The sequence below is a fragment of the Arachis hypogaea genome, chromosome 10 (genome assembly GCF_003086295.3).
Source record: "Arachis hypogaea cultivar Tifrunner chromosome 10, arahy.Tifrunner.gnm2.J5K5, whole genome shotgun sequence".
NCBI classification, from domain to species: domain Eukaryota; kingdom Viridiplantae; phylum Streptophyta; class Magnoliopsida; order Fabales; family Fabaceae; genus Arachis; species Arachis hypogaea.
In genome coordinates this window covers 52,614,412-52,627,698 of record NC_092045.1, presented here as the reverse complement: position 1 = coordinate 52,627,698, position 13,287 = coordinate 52,614,412, and positions in this window count along the sequence as shown.

Below are 13,287 nucleotides of genomic sequence, written 5' to 3'. Positions count from 1 at the left end.
AAGTTGAAGAACAAGTGATATCTTAGAACAAGAACAAGCGGAATTGAATAGAAGAAAAATAGTAATTGCATTAACACTCGAGGTACAGTAGAGCTCCACACCTTAATCTATGGTGTGTAGAAACTCCACCATTGAAAATACATAAGAACAAGGTCTAGGCATGGCGGAATGGCCAGCCTCCCAATGATCAAAAGATCTAAAGATCAAAAGATTCCAAAGATCAGAAGATGAAAATACAATAGTAAAAGGTCCTACTTATAGAGAACTAGTAGCCTAGGGTTTACAGAGATGAGTAAATGACATAAAAATCCACTTCCGGGCCCACTTGGTGTGTGCTTGGGCTGAGCATTGAAGCATTTTCGTGTAGAGACTCTTCTTGGAGTTAAACGCCAGCTTTGGTGCCAGTTTGGGCGTTTAACTCCCATCCTTGTGCCAGTTCCGGCGTTTAACGCTGGGAATTCTGAGGGTGACTTTGAACGCCGGTTTGGGCCATCAAATCTTGGGCAAAGTATGGACTATCATATATTGCTGGAAAGCCCAGGATGTCTACTTTCCAACGCCGTTGAGAGCGCGCCAATTGGGCCTTTGTAGCTCCAGAAAATCCACTTCGAGTGCAGGGAGGGCAGAATCCAACAGCATCTGCAGTCCTTTTTAGTCTCTGAATCAGATTTTTGCTCAGGTCCCTCAATTTCAGCCAGAAAATACCTAAAATCACAGAAAAACACAAAAACTCATAGTAAAGTCCAGAAAAGTGAATTTTAACTAAAAACTAATAAAAATATACTAAAAACTAACTCAAACATACTAAAAACATACTAAAAACAATGCCAAAAAGCGTACAAGTTATCCGCTCATCACAACACCAAACTTAAATTGTTGCTTGTCCCCAAGCAACTGAGAATCAAATAAGATAAAAAGAAGAGAATATACAATGAATTCCAAAAACATCTATGAAGATCAGTATTAATTAGATGAGCGGGGCTTTTAGCGTTTTGCCTCTGAACAGTTTTGGCATCTCACTCTATCCTTTGAAATTCAGAATGATTGGCTTCTTTAGGAACTCAGAATCCAGATAGTGTCATTGATTCTCTTAGTTAAGTATGATGATTCTTGAACACAGCTACTTATTGAGTCTTGGCCGTGGCCCAAAGCACTCTGTCTTCCAGTATTACCACCGGATACATACATGCCATAGACACATAATTGGGTGAACCTTTTCAGATTGTGACTCAGCTTTGCTAGAGTCCCCAATTAGAGGTGTCCAGGGTTCTTAAGCACACTCTTTTTGCCTTGGATCACAACTTTATTTCTTTCTTTTTCTTTCTTTTTCTTTCTTTCTTTTTTTTTTCGAAATTTTTTTTCCCTTTTTTTTTCCTTTTTTTTTGTATTCACTGCTTTTTCTTGCTTCAAGAATCATTGTTATGATTTTTCAGATCCTCAGTAACATGTCTCCTTTTTCATCATTCTTTCAAGAGCCAACATTCATGAATCACAAATTCAAAAGACATATGCACTGTTTAAGCATACATTCAGAGAACAAAAATATTGCCACCACATCAAAATAATTAAACTGTTATAAAATTCAAAATTCATGCAATTCTTCTCTTTTTCAGTTAAGAACATTTTTCATTCAAGAGAGGTGATGGATTCATTGGACATTCATAACTTTAAGGCATAGACACTAAGACACTAATGATCACAAGACACAAACATAGATAAACATAAGCACTAAAATTCGAAAAACAGAAAATAAAGAACAAGGAATTAAAGAACGGGTCCACCTTAGTGATGGCGGCTTGTTCTTCCTCTTGAAGATGCTATGGAGTGCTTGAGCTCCTCAATGTCTCTTCCTTGTCTTTGTTGCTCCTCTCTCATGATTCTTTGATCTTCTCTAATTTCATGGAGGAGGACAGAGTGTTCTTGGTGCTCCACTCTTAGTTGTCCCATGTTGGAACTCAATTCTCCTAGGGAGGTGTTTAGTTGCTCCCAATAGTTTTGTGGAGGAAAGTGCATCCCTTGAGGCATCTCAGGGATTTGATGATGAGAGGGGTCTCTTGTTTGCTCCATCCTCTTCTTAGTGATGGGCTTGTCCTCTTGAGTCTCTCTTCCATTGGGCGCCCTCTTCACAGATGTCTATGAGGACTTGGTCCAACCTTTGATCAAAGTTGACCCTTCTAGTGTAAGGATGTTCATCTCCTTGCATCATGGGCAAATTGAATGCCAACCTTACATTTTCCGGACTAAAATCCAAGTATTTTCCCCCGAACCATAGTAAGCCAATTCTTTGGATCCGGGTTCACACTTTGATCATGGTTCTTGGTGATCCATGCATTGGCATAGAACTCTTGAACCATTAAGATTCCGACTTGTTGAATGGGGTTGGTAAGAACTTCCCAACCTCTTCTTCCGATCTCATGTCGGATCTCCGGATATTCACTCTTTTTGAGTGAAAAAGGGACCTCGGGGATCACCTTCTTCAAGGCCACAACTTCATAGAAGTGGTCTTGATGCACCCTTGAGATGAATCTTTCCATCTCCCATGACTCGAAGGTGGAAGCTTTTGCCTTCCCTTTCCTCTTTCTAGAGGTTTCTCCGGCCTTGGATGCCATAAATGGTTATGGAAAAACAAAAAGCAATGCTTTTACCACACCAAACTTAAAAGGTTTGCTCGTCCTCGAGCAAAAGAAGAAAGAAGAGAGTAGAAGAAGAAGAAATGAGAAAGAAGGGAATGGCTTTGTGTTCGGCCAAAAAGGGAGAGTAGTGGTGTTTAGGTTGTGTGAAAATGAAGGAATGAAGATGGGTTTATATAGGAGTGGGGGGGCTCATGGTTCGGTCATGTATGGGTGGGTTTGGGAGGGAAAAGTGGTTTGAATTTGAAGGGTGAAGTAGGTGGGGTTTTATGAAGGATAGATGTGAGTGGTGAAGAGAAAGATGGGATTTGATAGGTGAAGGGTTTTTGGGGAAGAGGTGTTGAGGCGATTGGTGAATGGGTGAAGAAGAGAGAGAGTGGTAGGGTAGGTGGGGATCCTGTGGGGTCCACAGATCCTGAGGTGTCAAGGAAAAGTCATCCCTGCACCAAATGGCATGCAAAAAGGCATTTTGAGCCAATTCTGGCGTTAAAAGCCGGGCTGGTGCTCATTTCTGGCGTTTAACACCAAGTGCTTGCCCTTTTCTGGCGTTTAACGCCAGTCTCGTGCCCCTTTCTGGCGTTAAACGCCCAGAATGGTGCCAGACTGGGCGTTAAACGCCCATCTGCTAGCCTTACTGGCGTTTAAACGCCAGTAGGTTCTTCCTCCAAGGTGTGCTGTTTTTTCTTCCTGTTTTTCTTTCTGTTTTTGCTTTTTCAATTGATTTTGTGACTTCTCATGATCATCAACCTACAGAAAATATAAAATAATAAAAGAAAATAGATAAAATATAACATTGGGTTGCCTCCCAACAAGCGCTTCTTTAATGTCAGTAGCTTGACAGAGGGCTCTTCATGGAGCCTCAGAAATGCTCAGGGCAATGTTGGAACCTCCCAACACCAAACTTAGAGTTTGAATGTGGGGGTTCAACACCAAACTTAGAAGTTGGTTGTGGCCTCCCAACACCAAACTTAGAGTTTGACTGTGAGGGCTCTGTCTGGCTCTATTTTGAGAGAAACTCTTCATGCTTCCTCTCCATGGTGACAGAGGGATATCCTTGAGCCTTAAACACCAAGGATTCTTCATTCACTTGAATGATCAATTCTCCTCTATCAACATAAATCACAGCCTTTGCTGTGGCTAGGAAGGGTCTGCCAAGGATGATGGATTCATCCATGCACTTCCCAGTCTCTAGGACTATGAAATCAGCAGGGATGTAATGGTCTTCAACCTTTACCAAAACATCCTCTACAAGTCCACAAGCTTGTTTTCTTGAGTTGTCTGCCATCTATAGTGAGATTTTTGCAGCTTGCACCTCAAAGATCCCTAGCTTCTCCATTACAGAGAGAGGCATGAGGTTTACACTTGACCCTAGGTCACACAAGGCCTTCTTGAAGGTCATGGTGCCTATGGTACAAGGTATTGAAAACTTCCCAGGATCCTGTCTCTTTTGAGGTAGTTTCTGCCTAGACAAGTCATCTAATTCTTTGGTGAGCAAAGGGGGTTCATCCTCCCAAGTCTCATTACCAAATAACTTGTCATTCAGATTTATGATTGCTCCAAGGTATTTAGCAACTTGCTCTTCAGTGACATACTCATCCTCTTCAGAGGAAGAATACTCATCAGAGCTCATGAATGGCAGAAGTAAGTCCAATAGAATCTCTATGGTCTCATTTTGAGCCTCAGATTCCCATGGTTCCTCATTGGAGAACTCATTGGAGGCCAGTGGACGTCCATTGAGGTCTTCCTCAGTGGCGTTCACCGCCTCTTCCTCCTCTCCAAATTTGGTCATGTTCATGGCTTTGCACTCTCCTTTTGGATTTTCTTCTGTATTGCTTGGAAGAGTACTAGGAGGGAGTTCAGTAATTTTCTTGCTCAGTTGACCCACTTGTGCCTCCAAGTTTCTAATGGAGGACCTTGTTTCAGTCATGAAACTTTGAGTGGTTTTGATTAGATCAGAGACCATGGTTGCTAAATCAGAGTTGTTCTGCTTAGAACTCTCTGTCTGTTGCTGGGAAGATAATGGAAAAGGCTTGCTATTACTAAACCTATTTCTTCCACCATTATTATTGTTGAAACCTTGTTGAGGTCTCTGTTGATCCTTCCATGAAAGATTTGGATGATTTCTCCATGAAGTATTGTAGGTGTTTCCATAGGGTTCTCCCATGTAATTCACCTCTTCCATTGAAGGGTTCTCAGGATCATAAGCTTCTTCTTCAGATGAAGCCTCCTTAGTACTACCTGGTGCATTTTGCATTCCAGACAGACTTTGAGAAATCATATTGACCTGTTGAGTCAATATTTTGTTCTGAGCCAATATGGCATTCAGAGTGTCAATCTCAAGAACTCCTTTCTTCTGACTAGTCCCATTGTTCACAGGATTCCTTTCAGAAGTGTACATGAATTGGTTATTTGCAACCATTTCAATTAGTTCTTGAGCTTCTGTAGGCGTCTTCTTCAGATGAAGAGATCCTCCAGCAGAGCTATCCAAAGACATCTTGGATAGTTCAGAGAGACCATCATAGAAAATTCCTATGATGCTCCATTCAGAAAGCATGTCAGAGGGACACTTCCTGATTAATTGTTTGTATCTTTCCCAAGCTTCATAGAGGGATTCTCCTTCCTTCTGTCTGAAGGTTTGGACTTCCACTCTAAGCTTACTCAATTTTTGAGGTGGAAAGAACTTTGCCAAGAAGGCATTGACTAGCTTTTCCCAAGAGTTCAGGCTTTCTTTAGGTTGTGAGTCCAACCATGTCCTAGCTCTGTCTCTTACAGCAAAAGGGAATAGCATAAGTCTGTAGACTTCAGGGTCAACCCCATTAGTCTTGACAGTGTCACAGATTTGCAAGAACTCAGCTAAGAACTGATGAAGATCTTCCAATGGAAGTCCATGGAACTTGCAATTCTATTGCATTAGAGAAACTAATTGAGGCTTAAGCTCAAAGTTGTTTGCTCCAATGGCAGGGATAGAGATGCTTCTCCCATAGAAGTCGGGAGTAGGTGCAGTAAAGTCACCCAGCACCTTCCTTGCATTGTTGGCATTGTTGTTGTTTTCGGCTGCCATGGGTTCTTCTTCTTTGAAGATTTCTGTTAGGTCCTCTACAGAGATTTGTGCCTTAGCTTCTCTGAGTTTTCGCTTCAAGGTCCTTTCAGGTTCAGGATCAGCCTCAACAAGAATGCTTTTGTCTTTGCTTCTGCTCATATGAAAGAGAAGAAAACAAGGAAAAGAAAAAGATTCCTTAAGGTGTCAGAGGAAAAGAAAAAGAGAAGGCAGAAGTAGAAGAATTCGAACTTATCAAGAGAGATGGAGTTCGAATTATTCATTGAGGAATAGTGTTAGTCCATAAATAGAAGGATGTGAGAAGAAGGGAAGTAATTTTCGAAAACTAAGTAAAAGATTTTTAAAACATTTTGAAAAACTTTAATTGATTTTCGAAAACCATGATTGAGAAAGAAGTGAAGTGATTTTTTTTTGAAAAAGATTTTGAAATTAGAAATCAAAAAGATTTGATTGAAAACTATTTTGAAAAAGATGTGGTTAAGAAGATATGATTAGTTTTAAAAAGATGTGATTGAGAAGATATGATTTGATTTTAAAAATTAATGACTTGGCTATCAAGAAAAGATATGATTCAAACATTAGACCTTTCTCAACAGAAAAGGCAACATACTTGAAATGTTGAATCAAATCATTAATTGACAGCAAGTATCCTTAAAAATAGAAAGAAATTGAATTTGAAAAAGATTAGATTGAATAGATTGATTTGAAAAAGATTTGATTTTGAAAAATATTGAAAACTTGAAAAAATTTGAATTGAAAATAGAATCTTCCCTCTTGTGCCATCCTGGCGTTAAACGCCCAGAATGGTGCACATTCTGGCGTTTAACTCCCAAATTTCTACCCTTTTGAGCGTTAAACGCCCAGCCAGGCACTCTAGCTGGCGTTTAAACGCCAGTTTGCCCTTCTTCACTGGGCATTTTGAACGCCCAGCTTTTTCTGTGCAATTCCTCTGCTGTATGTGCTGAATCTTCAATTCTCTGTATTAATGACTTGAAAAGACACAAATTACAAATATTTTTGGATTTTTAGTAATAAGGAATAATCAAAATTCAACTAAAATCAAATAACAATGCATGCAAGACACCAAACTTAGCAGTTTGTATACTTCTGACACTAATGAGAATGCATATGAGACACATAAACACTCAAGTCAAGAGAATTCAAAGATCAGAGTAAGAAATCATCAAGAACAACTTGAAGATTAATAAAGACACATGCATGAGTGCAAGAGGAACAAAAACATGCAATTGACACCAAACTTAAAATGAGACTCTAGACTCAAACAAGAAATTTTTGGATTTTATGATTTTCTAAATTTTTTGTGCTTTTTCGAAAATTAAGTGGAAAAAGAAAATAAAGGTATCAAAATTCTTAATGAGAATTCCAGAAATCATGCAATGTTTAGTCTAAGACTCCGGTCCAGGAATTAGACATGGCTTCACAGCCAGCCAAGCTTTCAAAGAAAGCTTCGGTCCAAAACACTAGACATGGCCAATGGCCAGCCAAGCCTTAACAGATCACTGCTCCAACAGCAAGATTGATAGAAATCAACATGCTCTTGTGATGATAATTTGAAACCTCGGTCCAATGAAATTAGACATGGCTTCATAGCCAGCCAGACTTCAACAGATCATCATGAAACACTAGCATTCATTCTTAAGAACTCTGAAAAAAAATACCTAATCTAAGCAACAAGATGAACCGTCAGTTGTCCAAAATCAACAATCCCCGGCAACGGCACCAAAAACCTGGTGCACGAAATTGTGATCACTACTTTTCACAACTCAAATAATCCCCGGTGATGAACCCAAAAACTTGGTGTTCAATACCATGGCATAAACACAACTTCGCACAACTAACCAGCAAGTGTACTGGGTCGTCCAAGTAATAAACCTTACGCGAGTAAGGGTCGATCCCACAGAGATTGTTGGTATGAAGCAAGCTATGGTCACCTTGTAAATGTTAGTCAGGCAAACTCAAATGGATATGGGTGATATACGAATAAAACATAAAGATAAAGATAGAGATACTTATGTAATTCATTGGTGGGAATTTCAGATAAGCGTATGAAGATGCTTGGTCCCTTCCGTCTCTCTGCTTTCCTACTGTCTTCATCCAATCCTTCTTACTCCTTTCCATGGCAAGCTTATGCAAGGGTTTCACCGTTGTCAGTGGCTACCTCCCATCCTCTCAGTGGAAATGTTCAACGCACCCTGTCACGGCACGGCTATCCATCTGTCGGTTCTCAATCATGCCGAAATAGAATCCAGTGATTCTTTTGCGTCTGTCACTAACGCCCCGCCCTCATGAGTTTGAAGCTCGTCACAGTCATTCAATCATTGAATCCTACTCAGAATACCACAGACAAGGTTAGACCTTCCGGATTCTCTTGAATGATGCCATCAATTCTAGCCTATACCACGAAGACTCTGATCTCACGGAATGGCTGGCTCGGTTGTCAGGCGAGCGCTCGGTTGTCAGGCGATCAACCATGCATCGTGTATCAGGAATCCAAGAGATATTCATCCAATCTAAGGTAGAACGGAGGTGGTTGTCAGGCACACGTTCATAGGTGAGAATGATGATGAGTGTCACGGATCATCACATTCATCAAGTTGAAGAACAAGTGATATCTTAGAACAAGAACAAGCGGAATTGAATAGAAGAAAAATAGTAATTTCATTAACACTCGAGGTACAGCAGAGCTCCACACCTTAATCTATGGTGTGTAGAAACTCCACCGTTGAAAATACATAAGAACAAGGTCTAGGCATGGCCGAATGGCCAGCCTCCCAATGATCAAAAGATCTAAAGATCAAAAGATTCCAAAGATCAGAAGATGAAAATACAATAGTAAAAGGTCCTACTTATAGAGAACTAGTAGCCTAGGGTTTACAGAGATGAGTAAATGACATAAAAATCCACTTTCGGGCCCACTTGGTGTGTGCTTGGGCTGAGCATTGAAGCATTTTCATGTAGAGACTCTTCTTGGAGTTAAACGCCAGCTTTGGTGCCAGTTTGGGCGTTTAACTCCCATCCTTGTGCCAGTTCCGGCGTTTAACGCTGGGAATTCTGAGGGTGACTTTGAACGCCGGTTTGCTGGAAAGCCCAGGATGTCTACTTTCCAACTCCGTTGAGAGCGCGCCAATTGGGCTTCTGTAGCTCCAGAATATCCACTTCGAGTGCAGGGAGGTCAGAATCCAACAGCATCTGCAGTCCTTTTTAGTCTCTGAATCAGATTTTTGCTCAGGTCCCTCAATTTCAGCCAGAAAATACCTGAAATCACAGAAAAACACACAAACTCATAGTAAAGTCTAGAAAAGTGAATTTTAACTAAAAACTAATAAAAATATACTAAAAACTAACTCAAACATACTAAAAACATACTAAAAACAATGCCAAAAAGCGTACAAATTATCCGCTCATCAAGCATCATCAGCAGTCATGGCAAACACTCGGCCTTGTTGCTGGGTTCGTACTGGATTTCAAACAAACTTTCTTGGGTAGATCCCAGCTGTGTGTTCATATTCCTCACAAGTAAAACAAGCGTTTGTTTCCTACAGTATCCAAATATAACATAGCCATGGCCATGGAGATCATAACAGCTTTGAGGATAGCTGTGCCTTGCAACAATTTGTCATTTAGAGCTCGATTAAACTATGCCTATTCGCAGTCAATAAGATCCTATCCGCACCAAACAATCAACATTAAGGTGATCAGTCTTAATGTTTCAAGTAAGGCACGAACATTTCCAAAATGAGTGATGACAAGTCATCATATACCTATTTTTCAATGCTTTTTCATACAAGAAATTGATGATTAGTGCTTAAATATTGCATTCTTTTGTCCTTAATTAGAATATTTCCTTGATCTTTTAAATTTATAAATCTTGTAGGAAATAAGAAGAAAAAGAAGCAAAGAAGCACAAAATAAGCTAAAAAGGAGAAAAAAGAGCTTTGGGGCACACTTTGAAGTTGGAGCATACTTTGGAGCTTTAGGCCACGCTTTTAAAAGCGTGGCCCATGACCAAATCAAAGAAGGAAGCAACCAGCACGCACATTGCTCTGCCCTTGCCAAGAGCAGGGCAATATCATGATGCAAAAAGTGAGGTTGGAAGCAAATTTTCGCTAAGTTAAATCTGGGCGCTCACAGCATGACCATGCCTACTTCAAAGGGCTATAACTTGAGCTACAGACGTCCAATTGATGTGCTTTCTGTTGCGTTGGAAAGTTGACATTTAGAGCTTTCCAACGATATATAGCAATCCATATTTGGCGTACAATTGAGGCATGAGTGAAAGGCATCTTTAAGGGCCAAAAATAAGCAAAAATAAACCAAAGTGCTTCCACCAAGGCTCGAAGAGGGAGACACAAGGAAACGAAGGAAGTAGCGCTCTCAAGGAGAGCAGAGTGCTCTCTTGGAGAGCATTGTCATGCTCTCTCCAAGAAAAATTTAAAGGAAAATTTTTGCTAGTGAAGCCACAAGGATTTGAACTTGGGACCTCACCCAAGCACATGAAGGGGCGCAAGACACACATGCAAGGCTCCACTGCTCCGCCCTCTACAAGAGCAGGGCAGCATCCTGATGCCTCACTATACTCAGCACGTAACATGCATCCCCACACAAAGCTTCACTGCTCTGCTCTCCACAAGAGCAGAGTAGCCTCCTGGGAGCAACATATGGGCCAAAATCAACCAAAATTCAATTAAAAATTCATTTTAATTCAATTTTCCACCAAATCAAAAAGCCCACTCAACATGACTCAAAGGCACACAGAGAAGCTAGATTAGAAATTTCATTTTGTGAATTTGTTTTTAAATTCAATTTCATTTTATTTTCATTTTGTAAAAAGCCTATATAAAGGCATCACTCTCATTTCAGAGGGAAAGCTCCATTAGAAAGGCTAGCTCCACTAGGGAGCATTAGGAGTAGTAGTAGAGAGCTCTCTCTCTTAGTTTTTCTTTCTGTTTTTAAATTTTGAATTGAGATTAGAAGGAATTCTATTTTCATTCTCTATCTGCACTTCTCTTGTTCTTCTTCTGCATAATTGAGAATTGGATTTACATTTCACTTGCTGTTTGATTTACTTATCTTCTGCTGATTATTTTCTACTTTGATCAAGGAAGGAATTGAGATCTAGACTTGTTTTCTAGTCTCTTTGATTTCCTGAGATCTTCATTTTGATTTTCTAATTGAGTTAAATTTAATTTCTGTTTGCTTCTTCAAGCAATTCTGCTTTCTGTTTGAGATCGGTTGCAAGTTACTGCATCTTTTACTTCTCTGTTTCATTGCCATTTACAATTTCTTCACTACAAGAAAAACACCCATTTAGGTACACTTGAAAAATGTAGCTAAAAGTGAAAAAAAATGATGCCTTAGGCTACGGCTACGCTTTTTGGGCTACGGCTACGCTTTTTGGAGTGATTCCTATTCGGCCGTTGCCTATTCTCAAAGGCTACGCTTTTCTGCACCAAGGACTACGCTTTTGGCCTTTGAGAATAGGCTACGCTTTTCAAGTGATGCTGTCCAGGACCAAAGGCTACGCTTTTTAGCTTTCATTTTTTCAGAATAGGCTACGCTTTTCAACACTACTGCATCACTTGTAAAGCGTAGCCTTATTGTATACCATAGCTACTTTTTATAAGCGTAGCCTTAGGTCCCTCTTCTTTTGTATACTATAGCTACTATATATAAGTGTAGCCTTAGGTCTCATTTTTTTTTGTATACTATAACTACTGTATATAAGTGTAGCTTTAGGTCTTTTCTTTTTTTCTATATATATATATATATATATATATAATTATCTAATAATTATTAATACAACATAATAGTTAATATGATTACATGTATAATAATTCTGCATTTTTATTTAAATGATTTGAATATTTGCAAGTGCTTTCTGCAATGATTCTGCCTTGAAAATTTCGAGGCTTAGATCTAAGAATGGATCAAACATGTTGGAGCAAAAGGAACACTGCTTACATTTCACCTAAGAGAAAGAAACCACATAAGTATACGACAATCAGTCATTACAGGGGGAAAAAAATTATAGAGCAATATTGTTCTATACAAATCACAATTTATGGGTTACATATTTATCAGACCATTTCTAAACTCAATTAGTAATGACCTTGCTCACAAAAAATAAACCAGCAGTCAAGAAATCTAACCTGACTTCGCAGATGACCACCAAATATTTTATGAACAAAACTTTTCTCATAAGCACTATGTGATTCACTTGGTACACCAGAAGGCAGGCAGCATTTATGCATTGACTCAAGTAAGTTGACCATATACTCATGTGCATCCTCCTGCCTTGCATTTTGGAAATTTCGTGATATACCTGATCTAAGGTCAGGAAGTACAAAGTTCACGCTAATATGAAAATAAGTGATACTACTTGGCTAACAAACTATATAGCACATCAAGTATGCCTAAGTCAAGAGTTTATTTCCATATACTTAGTGTCAAAAACCAAGTAAAGGAACAAACACACAGTGCAACAGGATATTTTTAGGAAGGCAACCTAATTCTTATCAAATTTCCCAAAAAGAAACATCAAGGTGAAAATAAAAGAAACATTCTTAACTGCTTATCCATAAACAAACAACTCAAAACATAAGGATATACCGCAGATTCCCAACCAGATCCTCAGGGGATAATGTTCTTCCAGATGCATGCAGTGCACGACTTACATGATTCTATATTGCACACAGAGCACAAAATCCAGCAACATGACCTACAATTATGGTAAAACATAATAAGATACTCAACACAACAATGATTTCCTTCACATGCAGACCCGTTTTCCAAAACTAAAAAATTGAAAAAAGAAACGGCAACCATGTTAAATTAATTTAACACCGTAGAGCAAACACAAAAGCATTAATCCACAATGCATTACACCCTGAAGTTTTTGAAAGCATCTTTCTTCTATTTAATATTTTTTAACAATCATGATCCATGTGGCAAACCATACGGAAAAAATGCCACAGTACAATGTTAATGCTTTCTTTCATATTCTCACTAAAAATATATATCTTGTGAAATAAAAGAGATCTATTTATCAACAATCTTAGGTTAGAAATTTATATCAGACAAAAGGCAACATGCAGTTTTCTTTGCTTTTTTTTGCGTGTGCCATCGGGGGAAGGGGGTGGTTAACCACACCAGCGCAATTATATCTATAATGTGACATTGCTAAGTAACTACAAATCATGGCTCCTAAAAGCGATAAAGCAAAACAGAGAAATACCACTTCGGCAAGCCTATCCTCAAATGACCCGGCATTTACATCAGCACGCATGAATATCTTCCGATAGGCTGCTTTAAGGTTCCTGATCTGGATAATTAAACAAGAGAGAAGTTTAGTTGCAATGAAAAACAATCGAAGACAAGTAATTTTAAAATTTTGGTTAGTATAACCTCTGCAGTGCTGAATCCACGTCGAGCCAGGCCCACTAAATTTAGACCCCGAAACTTCGCTCTTTCTCCGGCTACCATTGTGTACTTTGGAACATCTTGTAAAACCTGCATTTATATAAGAACATGACATTGTAGTTGCACACCTGAGTAAGGTTAAATCATTTGGCATGGTAA